Source organism: Cavia porcellus, unplaced genomic scaffold, assembly GCF_034190915.1.
Source record: "Cavia porcellus strain 051 isolate PalLab524CR breed Dunkin Hartley unplaced genomic scaffold, mCavPor4.1 scaffold_3, whole genome shotgun sequence".
Lineage (NCBI taxonomy): Eukaryota > Metazoa > Chordata > Mammalia > Rodentia > Caviidae > Cavia > Cavia porcellus.
This window is the reverse complement of record NW_026947486.1, coordinates 80,433,846-80,446,728: the sequence shown is the minus strand read 5'-3', so window position 1 is coordinate 80,446,728 and position 12,883 is coordinate 80,433,846.

Here is a 12,883-nt window from a genome sequence, read left to right as displayed (position 1 = left end):
TAGACCTGAGTCCAGCACCGTGGTGGCATCAGTCAGCCTCCCCTGGCCCAGAGAGGACTGGTGGGACCTGCGTGGGCTGAGCCACACCCCTGGTTGGGACCCAATAGCAGGTACGGAACTGTCCAGAACCTGTGATGTCCTAAACCCTAATTTGCTGAAGGCACTTGCCAGTTGACTGGCTCAGAGAAGTGTGGCCAGCCCACAGTTCCTGCATGCACCTTAGATAACAGTAAACTGGAGAAGGCAGCAAGCCCCTAGGCAGCACAGTTCAAAAAAGCCATAAGCAATACGGAGAGGGCCTGAGATCTCCATCATACACTTGTCTGAAAGAAACCAGAAACATGACAAGAGAAAGAAATAAGAGAAAACCTCCAGCCACTGACCCTGGGAAAATAAGTCCAGGAGAGGTAACTACAAAAGAGATCCAGGGCAGCAATCATACAATATTGACCACAACATCAGCAGACATAAAGAAATACCTTCGTGACCTCATAGATGAACTTAAAACTGAAATTCTAATCCAAATGAGGCAAGATATAAAAAGATTAATAAAACAAATGCTAAGCCCCTCTGAAGAAGACACAGATGGAAGAATGGAGGAACCCAGAAAAGGAAGAGAAACCTTTGGTGAAGAATATAAACAAAATCGAGAATACATGAAACAGATCCAAAGAGATTACCAGGAAATTAAAAACTCCATTGAAAGTTGGCAAAATGCCTTGACAAAAACTAAAGTTAGCTTTTCAAAACTTGAAGATAGATTTACAATGTGGATCGTGAAAAGAAAAAGACTTCTTAAAAATAACAAGAAACCAGGAAGTAACAATTCAAAGGCTAGAAGATGACAAGAGGATCTATAACTTAAGAATAAAAAATGTGAGCAAAGAAGCAGGAGTAACCACAAATGAATTACAAAGGCTATTCACAGAAGTAGTTAAGAAAACTTTCCAAGCATAGGAAAAAGAAATGATATCCAGATAAATGAGGCATACAGAACTCCAACCAATTACAACCAAAACAGATCTACACCCAGACATATAATAATCAAGATCCCAGAAATTCACCACAAGAATAGAATTTTAAAAGTGGTCAGAGAAAAGAAGCAGATCACCTATAAAGGAAAATCCATAAAAATAATGACATACTTCTCAACAAAAACTACCAAATCAAGAAGAGCCTCGAGTGAAGTAGTCCAAGCCCTGAAAGAAAATAATCTCCAACCCAGATTGATGTACTCTGAAAAACTCTCTCTCAAAATTAATGGAGAAACAAGGTGTTTCCAAGACAAGGAGGAACTGTGGGAGTTCGTGGCCACCAATCCAACCCTACAAAAAATACTGAAGGACATTCTAGAGAGAGATAAAAAAAATACCAGGATTCCAGCAACAGCAGCAGAGAGGCCTCATTGAACGGGGCAGATAGTGGAATGAAGGAGAAAAGTGGACAAATAATATCAGAAAAGTAGAATGGCAGAGATGAGGAAGAGAAGGTGGGCTATAATCTCATATATAGAGGGCCTTGATACACTAACAAAAAGAAACACAGGCAGAGTAGATTAGGAGGCAGGATCCATCGAGATGCTCTGAATAGGAAATTTACTCAACCTGAAAGAGGATTAATAAACTGAAAGTCAAAGATGAGAAAACGATGTTCTATGTGACAGGGAACCAGAGAGAAATAGGGACAACTCGTCCAGCAGCTGCAGATAGGTTGGAAAGTCATGACACTTTTGTGCAGTGGAGAACTACTCAGCTATAAGGAAGGAAAACCTTGTGGCTTTAGTAAGTAAAGGAATACAGCTCAAGATCAAGCTCAGGGGTAAAAAGGTTCAACACCACTTAGATAGATAACGGGTTGACCCCCTAATCTAAAAACTAAAGGAGTTAGTGGGACAAAAATATACAAAGCACCCTGAGAAAGGGAAAGGGGAGGAATTGCCTAAAAAAGGAAGGCAGAGGACATTGTTAATAGTGTAGCAGGATTTAAAAGCCACATTAGTCTTATCGCTCTGTTTAGTTTGATTTTATTTTGTTCCGGTCTGTCTACTCATACTAGATTTGAGAGCACAGACAGCTATCCCCAAATAGCAGGATATACCACAGTAACTATCCTTAATTTCCTATTAACTTAAAGTGAAGACCTGTATTACTTACACTGTCTTACTATGACCGATCTTATTTGAAGGCATACAGAACTCCAACCAATTACAACCAAAACAGATCTACACCCAGACATATAATAATCAAGATCCCAGAAATTCACCACAAGATTAGAATTTTAAAAGTGGTCAGAGAAAAGAAGCAGATCACCTGTAAAGGAATTGGTTTGTTAGATCGCTGTTTTGTCTCAACTGATTTTATTTGAATTTGGTATGCTTGATAGGATCAAGTCTAAGAGTAGAGGCAACTACTCTGAAGATGACAAGATGTAATAAGATACCCATTTTGGTCTGATTATTAACTGCTTTTGAAGTCCTACAATGTCTCCAATGTTGTGCTTTTATTAAAATTGCTATGTAATGCTATGTTCAATTATATTATGTCTGATGATGTGGACAATTCTACTGAAAATAACAAGAGACAGCATAGTAACTACTGTAGATCATCTAATATTATGGGTTTTTTTGAGATGGGGTCTTGCTATGCAGTTCAGGCTGGCCTTGAGCTCACTTTGTAGCCCCGGCTGCTCTCGAACTCACAAGGATCCTCCCATCTCAGCCTCCTAAGTGCTGGGAATTACAGGCGTGAGCCACCACGCCTGGCTGAATATTGTGGTTTTAAAGTCTTTTTCATTTCATGTTTTTCTAGGAATTTGTTTTGTTGTCTTGTGTTGATTTTTTTTCATTATTATACAGAAAGGATAGACATACATGTAGAGATTCACACATGTGGAGAATTTCTAAACAGTTTACAGGAACAGAGTATATAATGCATGATGTAATGAACAGATACTCTGAAGAAGAGACACTAAGAAACCCAGTGCTAATTCTGTAGCATCAGGATATAAAATCTAGCAATACTTATTATTCACTGTTCAGAGTGATATTAGTCTAGTCTCTTATGTTTAACTTCAGCATACACAAAGATATGGACAGCTACTTCAAAGAGAATGAGAGACATTATAGCAGCCATTGTTGACTTCCCTAATGTCAGATCTTGAAGACCTAAAAAGCCTTCATCATCCTGTTCTGATTAGATTAGTGCTATAATGTTCAGTATGTATTCAGTGTGTGTGAAGATGGGGACAACTATTTGGAAGAAAACAAGACACAATATGATAGACAGTGAAGATCTCCAGTGGACTTGCTTTGAAATCTGTGTTTCTTAAAGTTGTTTCCTTATGATGTTTTGTTATGTTTATTCTTACCTTCTTTAAAATTAAAAAAATAAATTGAGTTTGTTAAAAAAAAGAAAAGAAAAACCCTGAACATACAATTACTATAAGGCCCAGCAATTTTATAGAATAGTCATTCTTCCTGAATTGACTTATAAAGCATAAATAAGTGCAAAATATTGGCCATGAACATTAAGGCCCATGAATGGACTGTACATGGAGTCAAGAATGACCAGATGGCTTGAGAATTATGGCACTGCCCTGATTCCCTTGTTGACCAACATGGACAAACACAGTATCTCTTCTTGGGTAGGCTTTGAATTGAGGAGGTGACACTTTCTCTGCTCTCACCTGCTTACCAGGCCGTATCTCATTGTGCTGAAGAAGTTGACTGTGTCCTTCTCCAAAAGCCCCAGTAGATTATGCAGCTTTCTCCCTTCCCAGGCCTAGCCAGCTACCTAATGCAGGAGCCACCAAGACCTTGAGACAGGTAGGAGACACCCTTTTTCAATCCAGCCAGTCATACTACCTGGTAGGAAAGGGGTTTGGGATGTTGGATGAGACTTTCAGCTAAGATCCGACCTGCACTGCTTCTCTGGCCACATGGTGATTTGTGACTCTCCACTGCACCGAATAGGCTTCCTGGATTGCTCTCAAGGAAGACTCAAAATAAACCTACCACCAGTGTTTCCCAGGGAAGGAGAGTGCATTTCTTTCTCCTGGCACTTGTTCCTTTGCTTTTCTTCCTCACTCAGGGATCACTTTTAGAGTCTCTTCTGGGGGCCTTCTTTTCATAACCTGTGACACATTTTATGATTCCTGCACTTCTGTCTTCAATTTTTGTTGATGCTTGTGTCATATTTGAAAACCTTTTAGAAACAAATACATTATGCACTACAAAGCATCATTACTGCTTGCCTATTAGGCAGGCCTGGTTTTGTACTTTGTACTGACCCAATCTACCCTCAAGTACCATACAGCTAAGAGGGATACAGTGACTGTTAATCTAGAGAAAGACATGTTAAGAGCCAAAAGAATGATACAGAAAATATGCAGTGAATTCAGGTGTGTTTTACTTCATCTCCCAGCAATCAACAGACCAGACAGGAGTCAAAAACTTTGCCAGAGATCTTTTTCCAACATTGTACTCAAAGTTGTCATCATTTCTGTAATTATTAGAGCATCATTGCTGTTCTAATAAATTACAACAAATGTAATGACCTAAGGCAACCTAGATATATCATCTACAGTTCTAGAGGTCAACAATCATAGAGTCAAGGTGTTACCATGACCATGTTCTTTCTGGAGGCCTAGGGGAATCTATTTTTTTCCCTTTTCTAGCTTCAAGAGGCACTTGAATTCCTCGATTGTGACTCCTCTAGCTTCAGAGTACATCACTGCAACTGTTCTTCTGCCATAGCATCTTCTCTGAATCTGATCTTCTCACCTCCCTCTATAATGATTTTGTGGGGCCCACTTGGATAATCTTGGATAATCTTCCTGTCACAGGATTCTTTTTTTTTTTTTTCTTTTGGTGCTGGGGATCAAACTCACAACCTTGCACTTGCTAGGCAGGTGCTTATGCTACTGAGCTAAATCCCCAGCCCTATCACAGGATTCTTAATCACATCTGCAAATTCTTCTTACTCTGTAAAATAATATATTCACAAATTCTGAGAGATCAATGTGTACACATCTTGGAGGATCCATTATTACACCTACCGCACTTTTCAATCTCTCTACCCGGGAGAGATCTTTTCCTAAGTCATTTACAGAATTTCTTTCACTGTGACATCTCCCGTTTTTTGTTTATAATCACTGTTTAGATATATAAGATATATATGTGATATATATACATATATATAAGATATATATAAGATATAAGAAACTTGACTTTTCAATTTGTTGTTTTTCTGTTTTGCTTTTAGTCATAGGCCTACCCTGGATGACAGCAACTGTTTGAGTCTTCAGTAGTAGACTGTTCTCTATCCCTGAGTATGAACTGGCAGATCCAGGGTGGGATGTGGGGTCCTTTCAGTGCTGAATTATCTGGGACTAATTCATAGAAGAATTTCAGGGATGAAGCCTGCTACATGTGTTACCTCGGAGACTTCAGTCTTAAAGAGAGACTCCAACAGAATCAGTGCCTTTATCATTTTTGTAAAGGCATTACCATATCCCCTTATTTCTTCTGTAACTCAGCTAACAACTTCCTTTTAAATTGTACCCATTTTAAACTTGGATTATATTTGAAAAACTATGGGTTAAGTGTATTGCTTACTGTTTACCCTAATAGATGTTAAAATAAACTAAAAAATGCTAAGAAAATCTTTCAAAGTGGTACAAGTAGTACAAGTATCTTGTTTAGGAAACACCTGGAAGTAATCTCATGCTGACACTTCAGGCAACATGAAAGAATATTTTTGGGAGTTCATTTGTATTTTTCTTATCAATTTATAGGTTGGAGTATGAGGAATGATTGCTAACAGTTACACTTCTCTTTTGGGTAATGAAAATGTTCTAATATTAGATTTTGATGTGCTGTGGTTTGGATGTGATTTGAGTGTGCCCCAAAGAAGAAATGTGTTGGAGCGTTGGTCCTCAGTGTGATGATGAGAGAGACGGTGTTACCTGTAAGATGTGGGCACCAATGCTATGTCCTTGGTTCACTGGGGGCTCTGTCCTTACAAAGCATTAAGGTAGTCCTCTGATATTATGAGCTGGTTCTCACTAGTGGTTTGTTATAAAAAGAATAAATCTATCCCAACCAGATTCCTGTTTCAAGATGTGATCTCTTTCTCACACGCACATTCCACCATTGTGTCACCATCCTCTGTTAGACCCTCATCAGAGAACAAATTAATAGGGGTTTCCAGTCTTGGATACTCAGCCTCTTAAACCATGAGCTAAATAAATATTTTTTCCTTCAAAATTGGCAGGTATTTCATTTAGTACTATAAAATAGACTAACACATAATGACCACTCTGCAACTCTAAAACCATATTAAAAATCTTTGGATTTTACACCTCAAATGAAACTTTATGGGATGTAAATTTTATAGGATATATGCTACATTTCAGAAAACTTAAAATTGAAAAAAAATTTGTTATTTTAATGAATGATAAAATTATTTTTATAGAATTATCACATTTTATTTAATTACTCCCAATTGCTTCCTATTATTTCTAAAGTTTTGCTCTTCTAAAAACTGTGGTGGACATATTTGTATATGAATCTCTGTTTTCTTCAAAGGATACATTCTAAGAATGGACATTGCTGATGGAGAAGATTTTTTTTTATTTCAGAAACAAAAAAAGAATAAAAACGATGATACAGAATTTGAAAACAAAATCATAGATCAACACTGGTTAATATATTACATATTTTTATCCTCAAGGTAGTTGTTCAGATTACAAGATATAGGCATGAAAAAAATGATCAAACAGTTCAACAATGAAAGCACAAACTGTTCTTTTTGATGAACTAACAGAGATTAGTAGTATAGTTATCTATCATCTATCTATCTATCTCTCTGTAGAAGAGAAAAATATATATATAATCTCCTTTTTCCTTTTTTCTTTTCCCTATTTCAGTTGTTCTTTCCTTTTGAGTAATTTTTTCCCTTTCTCTTTCACATTATCTCTTGTATATCTTGGGTCTTATTTACTTTTTCAGTTTTTTACACTAGGGTCGTAATACAATATTTACACATGTGAGTCTGATTTATTTAACTTATGAATATGGCCAGACAATTTTTAAAGGAAGAGGCATAATTTCTAATAAAATGAAAACAGTTGATGACAATTCTATGTCAATCTGAATATTTTGGTATTTTCTTTTCACATTAGATTCAGAATACCATGCTTAACACCTCAAAACTTGTTGACTTGTTCCTGTATACTATGGTGACACCAAGTGCCACTCTAGTTGATGGAAGAGAACATTTTCATTTTTTATCACACAAATATATAAAGTGTACCTCTCTCTTTGTCACCAGTTGTTTAATTGTTACAGACTGATTACTAGAAAAACAAGATGAGAGGCTAAATTGCCTTCCCTGGCTCAAATCTGTAGGGATTAGGGGCTAATTTTAGCACAATTTTTGTCAAAAGCATTAAGCTGTGCTTATGTGGATTCATCTGTTACAATGCTATACTGCCTTCCCATCTTACTAACATATGCTAGAAAAATATATAATAAGGCTGGGAATAATAATAGATACTATTGACTGGCAACCATAAACTTCTTTGAACAGAAAATAATCTACCTTCTTGGTTAATTGTACTACATACTAAAGAAGAAATTCTCCCTGAAGGAATGTAAAGAAAAGAGCTTGTATTTACCAGCTAGTCTTTAAACCCATCCTCAAATTATTAAGTCCTTCCACAATTATTAAATCTCCAAATTTAGCTAAGCAAATTGATTGGTACTGATTAATTGATTTCTAGTATATTATCAATGCTTGAGAGAAGAGGCTCTGTTGTAGTCACGGGGAGTCCATTGGGTTTTGAGAAAGGACCTGTTATATGGTGTTGGGCATTCATATGTCCTATCTGAATCTCACTTTCTGTTCTCTAGCTGATGATTCGTTTGTTTTGAGACAGGATCTCACTATAGTTCAGGCTTTCCTTGGATTCACCATATAGCCCAAACTGGCCTCGAACTCACAGCAATCCTCCTGCTGCAACCTCCTGAGTTCTGGGATTACAGGTGTGTGCCACCAAGCCTGGCTTTAGCTGATTTCTGAGGGCCAACAGTGTCACACGCTATGGTTCTTAAGAAACAATAGATTAGAAGCCCTTCATTAAGAATAAGTTTGGAAGTCAAGGTCAGAGCACAGAAACTGAGTTACATCAAAAACCTATTATGATCTGGCATATGTTAAAATATATTCTTAAGATCATCATAAATAATATACATTTGAGTTTGAACACATCATTAAATTTACTAAAAATCATAGATCCATACATATACATTAGAGGAGTTTATGTAAAGGAGTGATATGTAAATTATACCTTGATTAAAAGTAGCACAAATATACATTTACCTGATATTTATCACCAAATCATCATAGATGTGGTGTATGAAATTATGTGAACCTGCTGGTTTATATACATGCATGAAAATGAGTGAGAACAAGAAGACACGTTAATAAGCTTGGGAGTTTTGTTGGCTCAGAGAAGCTGCCGGACTCCAGGGAGATTGATGGAGCTAAAATGTCATTGTCACTAGGGAGGCAACTATTGATTTCACTGAGGAACCCTGTAATTATGGAACACAATGCCTAGTTACATTAATTAGAAGGGAGTGAGAGAGTAGAGCTGGGGGCCCTGCTGGCAGGAGAGAGGGAAAGTGGAGATCAATCCTCTTTAAGGTGTGGCTGAACACACTACGAGTGGAAAGGGAAAGCTGAAAAATAGGTTGGAGGTTGCAACCAGTTTGAAGGTTTTTATGACAACGGCATAAGACCTACTCTCAGTACATGGCACAAATCCAAATGGTAGAAGAAAATGTTTAAAAAAAAAAAGCACAGAGTGAAAAGAAAATCTCCTCTCCGCCTTGGCACCCATTTACAGTCTTCATCTTCGAAAGTTTACACTATTTCTATGTTTTTCTATCCCTCCAGAGATGTTCTCTCATCCTATACATACACAAATACACACACACTCACATCCACACATATGCACACAGGTTTTCACACCTGATAGGGAATGATACAGTTTTTTTTTTTAAATCTCTCAGTAACATAGTTTGGAAAACATTCTTTATCAACAAACATTGATCAGTCCCATTCTTTGTTAAAATTTGTGTAACATTTCCTTGCACTGAAATTTATTTAACTGGTCCTCTTTGAGGCACATTTAATTTATTTCAGCAACATCTGATGTCATGGTTTAAACCAGTGGCCCCCAAGCCTCAGGCAATTATGGACTCGACCACATCTAGCTATTGTGATTGGTTTGTTGTCTAGCACTCAGATTGGTGGCTATGAGTGCCACGCCCACCTAGGGGTGGAGCTATCATACTGAGGAAAAGAGGTGTGTCTTTCCCTTTTACAAGTTGGCGGCCATGATTTGCTTCCACACCATACTACACTGCATTGGAGCTAACTAAATATGGACCGATGCCTCCCAGAACCGTAAGAAATACACCTTTCTTTCTCTAATTTTGGGAAGGAGTTGTCCTTTCTCTTTTGCCGGTTTGTGCCTTGCTTTTTGCCGTGGCCATGAATGGCATCCCTGTCATGACATGCTGCCTTGAAGCCAGCTGAATAGGGACTGAAACCTCCAAGAACTTTAAGAAACACTCTTTTCCTTCCCGAATTTTGGGTGTCAGGTATTTTGTCTCAACAAGGAGTAAAAAATAACTAAGATTTTGGTTTATCATCTTAAATTAAATTTTACCAATAAACAGGAAAATCATTCCTCAGCATAGTGTGATGAAGGTTTTGGATTTTTTTGCTAAATAGACTAACTTATTTTTATTGTAATCTTTCCAGGATGCTTAATATCCTCAAGACATTTTTTTTTTTGTCTTTTTCCTTTTTATCGGTACCGGGGATTGAACTCACGACTGCCTGCTTGCAAGGCAGGCGCTTATGCCTGTTGAGCTAAATCCCCAGCTCTCAAGACATTTTTTAAAAAACATTTTTTATAATATCATAAAGAGCTGCAGGGAAATTTGAGTATAGACCACTTCTAAACAGCTGATTTGGCCTGGCCAAAATACACTGTGCCAGACAAGCTAGACAGAGGTTTCTACATATTCAGTCTCCAGTATGTAAGGGAAACTTAAGCCTTCAAGAATACTTCCTTTGAAAGAAAAGAACTTAAATGATGCAATAAAATAGAGGAGAAAGATTTCAGGGCACCTGTTCAGAAGACTTGACTCGCACATTTTATAACTAATTTACCTTGGGTAAGTTGTACCCTTAGAGGTTCAGTTTTTCCACATATATTAAATAGGGGCATAAATGTCCAACACATTGTAATGCTTTTATGAGGACCGGGTGAGTTCAGAGCATTTCATGAAGTTCTTGGTAACTGTTAATTGTAAGTGTTACCCTAAGGAACATAGACATAAATCAAGAATGGCTGGAGCTCCAGGTGGGGTAAATACACATATGAACACAGACCATAGCTAGAATATTAAAAGATGGGCTGAGAAAGAAATGATCCCTTCTCAGCTAGATGTTTACTAAACCAGAATTTTAAAAAAATTTATTTAAATAAAGACTAAACAAAACAGAAAACAGGTAGAAATAATACATAGTTTCAAAGAAAAAATGAACAGTAAGAAATCACTAGTTGATGATTATATAGTGTCCTCTTACAAATAGTTGTTCAGGATACAAAAGTGAAACATACAAAGTAGGGATACAAATAGCCAGACTGGTAACAGTTTTGTTCAACTATCCAACAAAAACTTAGTAATATGGTTTTCTATCTTATACACTTAAACATACATGCAGTTATCCATACCTTCATTTATGTTAAGATTAAACAAATCAAAGCAGGCTAAAATCACTCTGAACAAAGAATAATAGTATTTATGGATTTCACATCATGACACGACAGGATCAGTACTAGGTACTGTAGTGTCTCTTTTTTTCAAAGTATTTGTTCATTTCATCATGTATCATAAGATCAGTTTTTGTAAACTATTTATAGGTTCTACGCATGCATGAGTCTTAACATGTATTTCTATCCTTTCTATGTTAGAGGGAGAAACAAAACTAAGCAAGACAAAACAAAACATATTCCTATAGACACATGAAACAAAAATACATATAAAACTACTGTACAAGGAGTTCTACAATGGTTACTGTGTTGTCTGTTGTTACCTTCAATAGAATTGGCTAGCTCATCAGATATAGTATAATTGAACATAGCAATATATAACAATATTAATAAAAACACAACTTTGTGGATAGTGTAAAACTTCAAAAACTGGTAGTAATCAAACCAGAATGGGTATAGTAGTGAATCTTGTCATCTTCAGTGTAGTTGCCTATACTCTCAGACTTGATCAATCATACAAGTTTTAAATAAAATCTGTCAATACCAAACAGCAATCAAACAAACCAGATTTAACTAAGATCGGTCATGATAAAACAGTATAAGTTATACAGGGCCCCAGATTAAATTAATAGGAAATTAAAGATGATTACTGTACTATATGCTGTTATTTTTGGGATAGCTGTCTGTGCCCTCAGATCTAGTGTAAGTAGATAAAATGGAACAGAATAAAATCTATCTAAGCAGAGTGGTGTGAGTAATATAGGTTTTAAATCCTGATTCATTATTAATAATATCTTCTGCCATCTTTTTAAAGACTATTCCTCCCCTTTCACTCCCCCGGGGTGCACTGTGCATTTTTGGGTCTCACCAACATCCTCAGTTTTCAAATTGGGGGGAACCTGCTATTTAGCTAAGTGGTTCCACACCTTCTCCCTCCTGGACTTGATCTCTAGTTGTATTCTTTAGCCTATTAAAGCCTGTCTTTCCAACCTATCCACAAATACTGATTTAGTTGCGCTTATTACTCTCTGGTTCCCTGTCACATAGAGCATTGTTTTCTCATATTTGATTTTTGGTCGATAAACCCTTTTTCAGGTTAATTATATTTCCCATAGGGCATCTTGGTAGACCCTACCTTGTCTACTCTGACTGTGTTTCTCTCTTTTTTTAAATGTATCAAGACCATCTATGTAGAGATTATAGCCTACCTTATCTGCCTCATTTCTGCTGTGCTCTTTTTCTGCCATTAGTTGTCTGCTTTTCTTCTTCCTTCCACTTTCAGCTCCATTCATTAAGGCTCTCAGCCACTGTTCCTGGAATCCTGGTACTTTTCTCTATTTCTAGAATGCCCTTCAGTATTCTCTGTAGAGTTGGATTGGTGGTCACAAATTCCCCCAGTTCCTCTTCATCTTGGAAGCATCTTGTTTTTCCATTAATTTCTAGAGTCAGTTTTTCAGGGTACATCAATCTGGGCTGCAGGTTATTTTCTTTCAGGGCTTAGAATACTTTGCTCCAAGCTCTTCTTGATTTGATGGTCTGTGTCCAGAAGTCTGCCGTGATTTTGATGGGTTTTTCCTTAATAGATAATCTATTTCTTTCCTCTGACAGCTTTTAATTTTTTGTTCTTATATTGAATTTCTGGAATCTTGATTATTATATGCCTGGGTGGAGCTCTGTTTTGGTTGTAGGTGGCTAGTTCTGTATGCCTCATACATGTGAATATCATTTTCTTTTCCTATGTTTGGGAAGTTTTCATTAATTATTTCAGTGAATAGCCTTTGTAGTTCCTTTGTGTGCACCCCTGCTTCTTCATTCACATTCTTATGTTATAAATCCTCTTGTTGTCTTCTAGCTTTTGTTTTGTTACTACGTGTTTCCTTGTTATTTTTAAGAAATTTTCCTTTCATAATCCCACCTTGCAAAACTGTCCTCCAGTTTGGATAATCTTTCCTTAGTTTCTTTCAAGCAGTGTTGCCAGCTTTCATTGGAGTTTTCTATTTCCTGGTAATCTCTTTGAACTTGCTTTGTA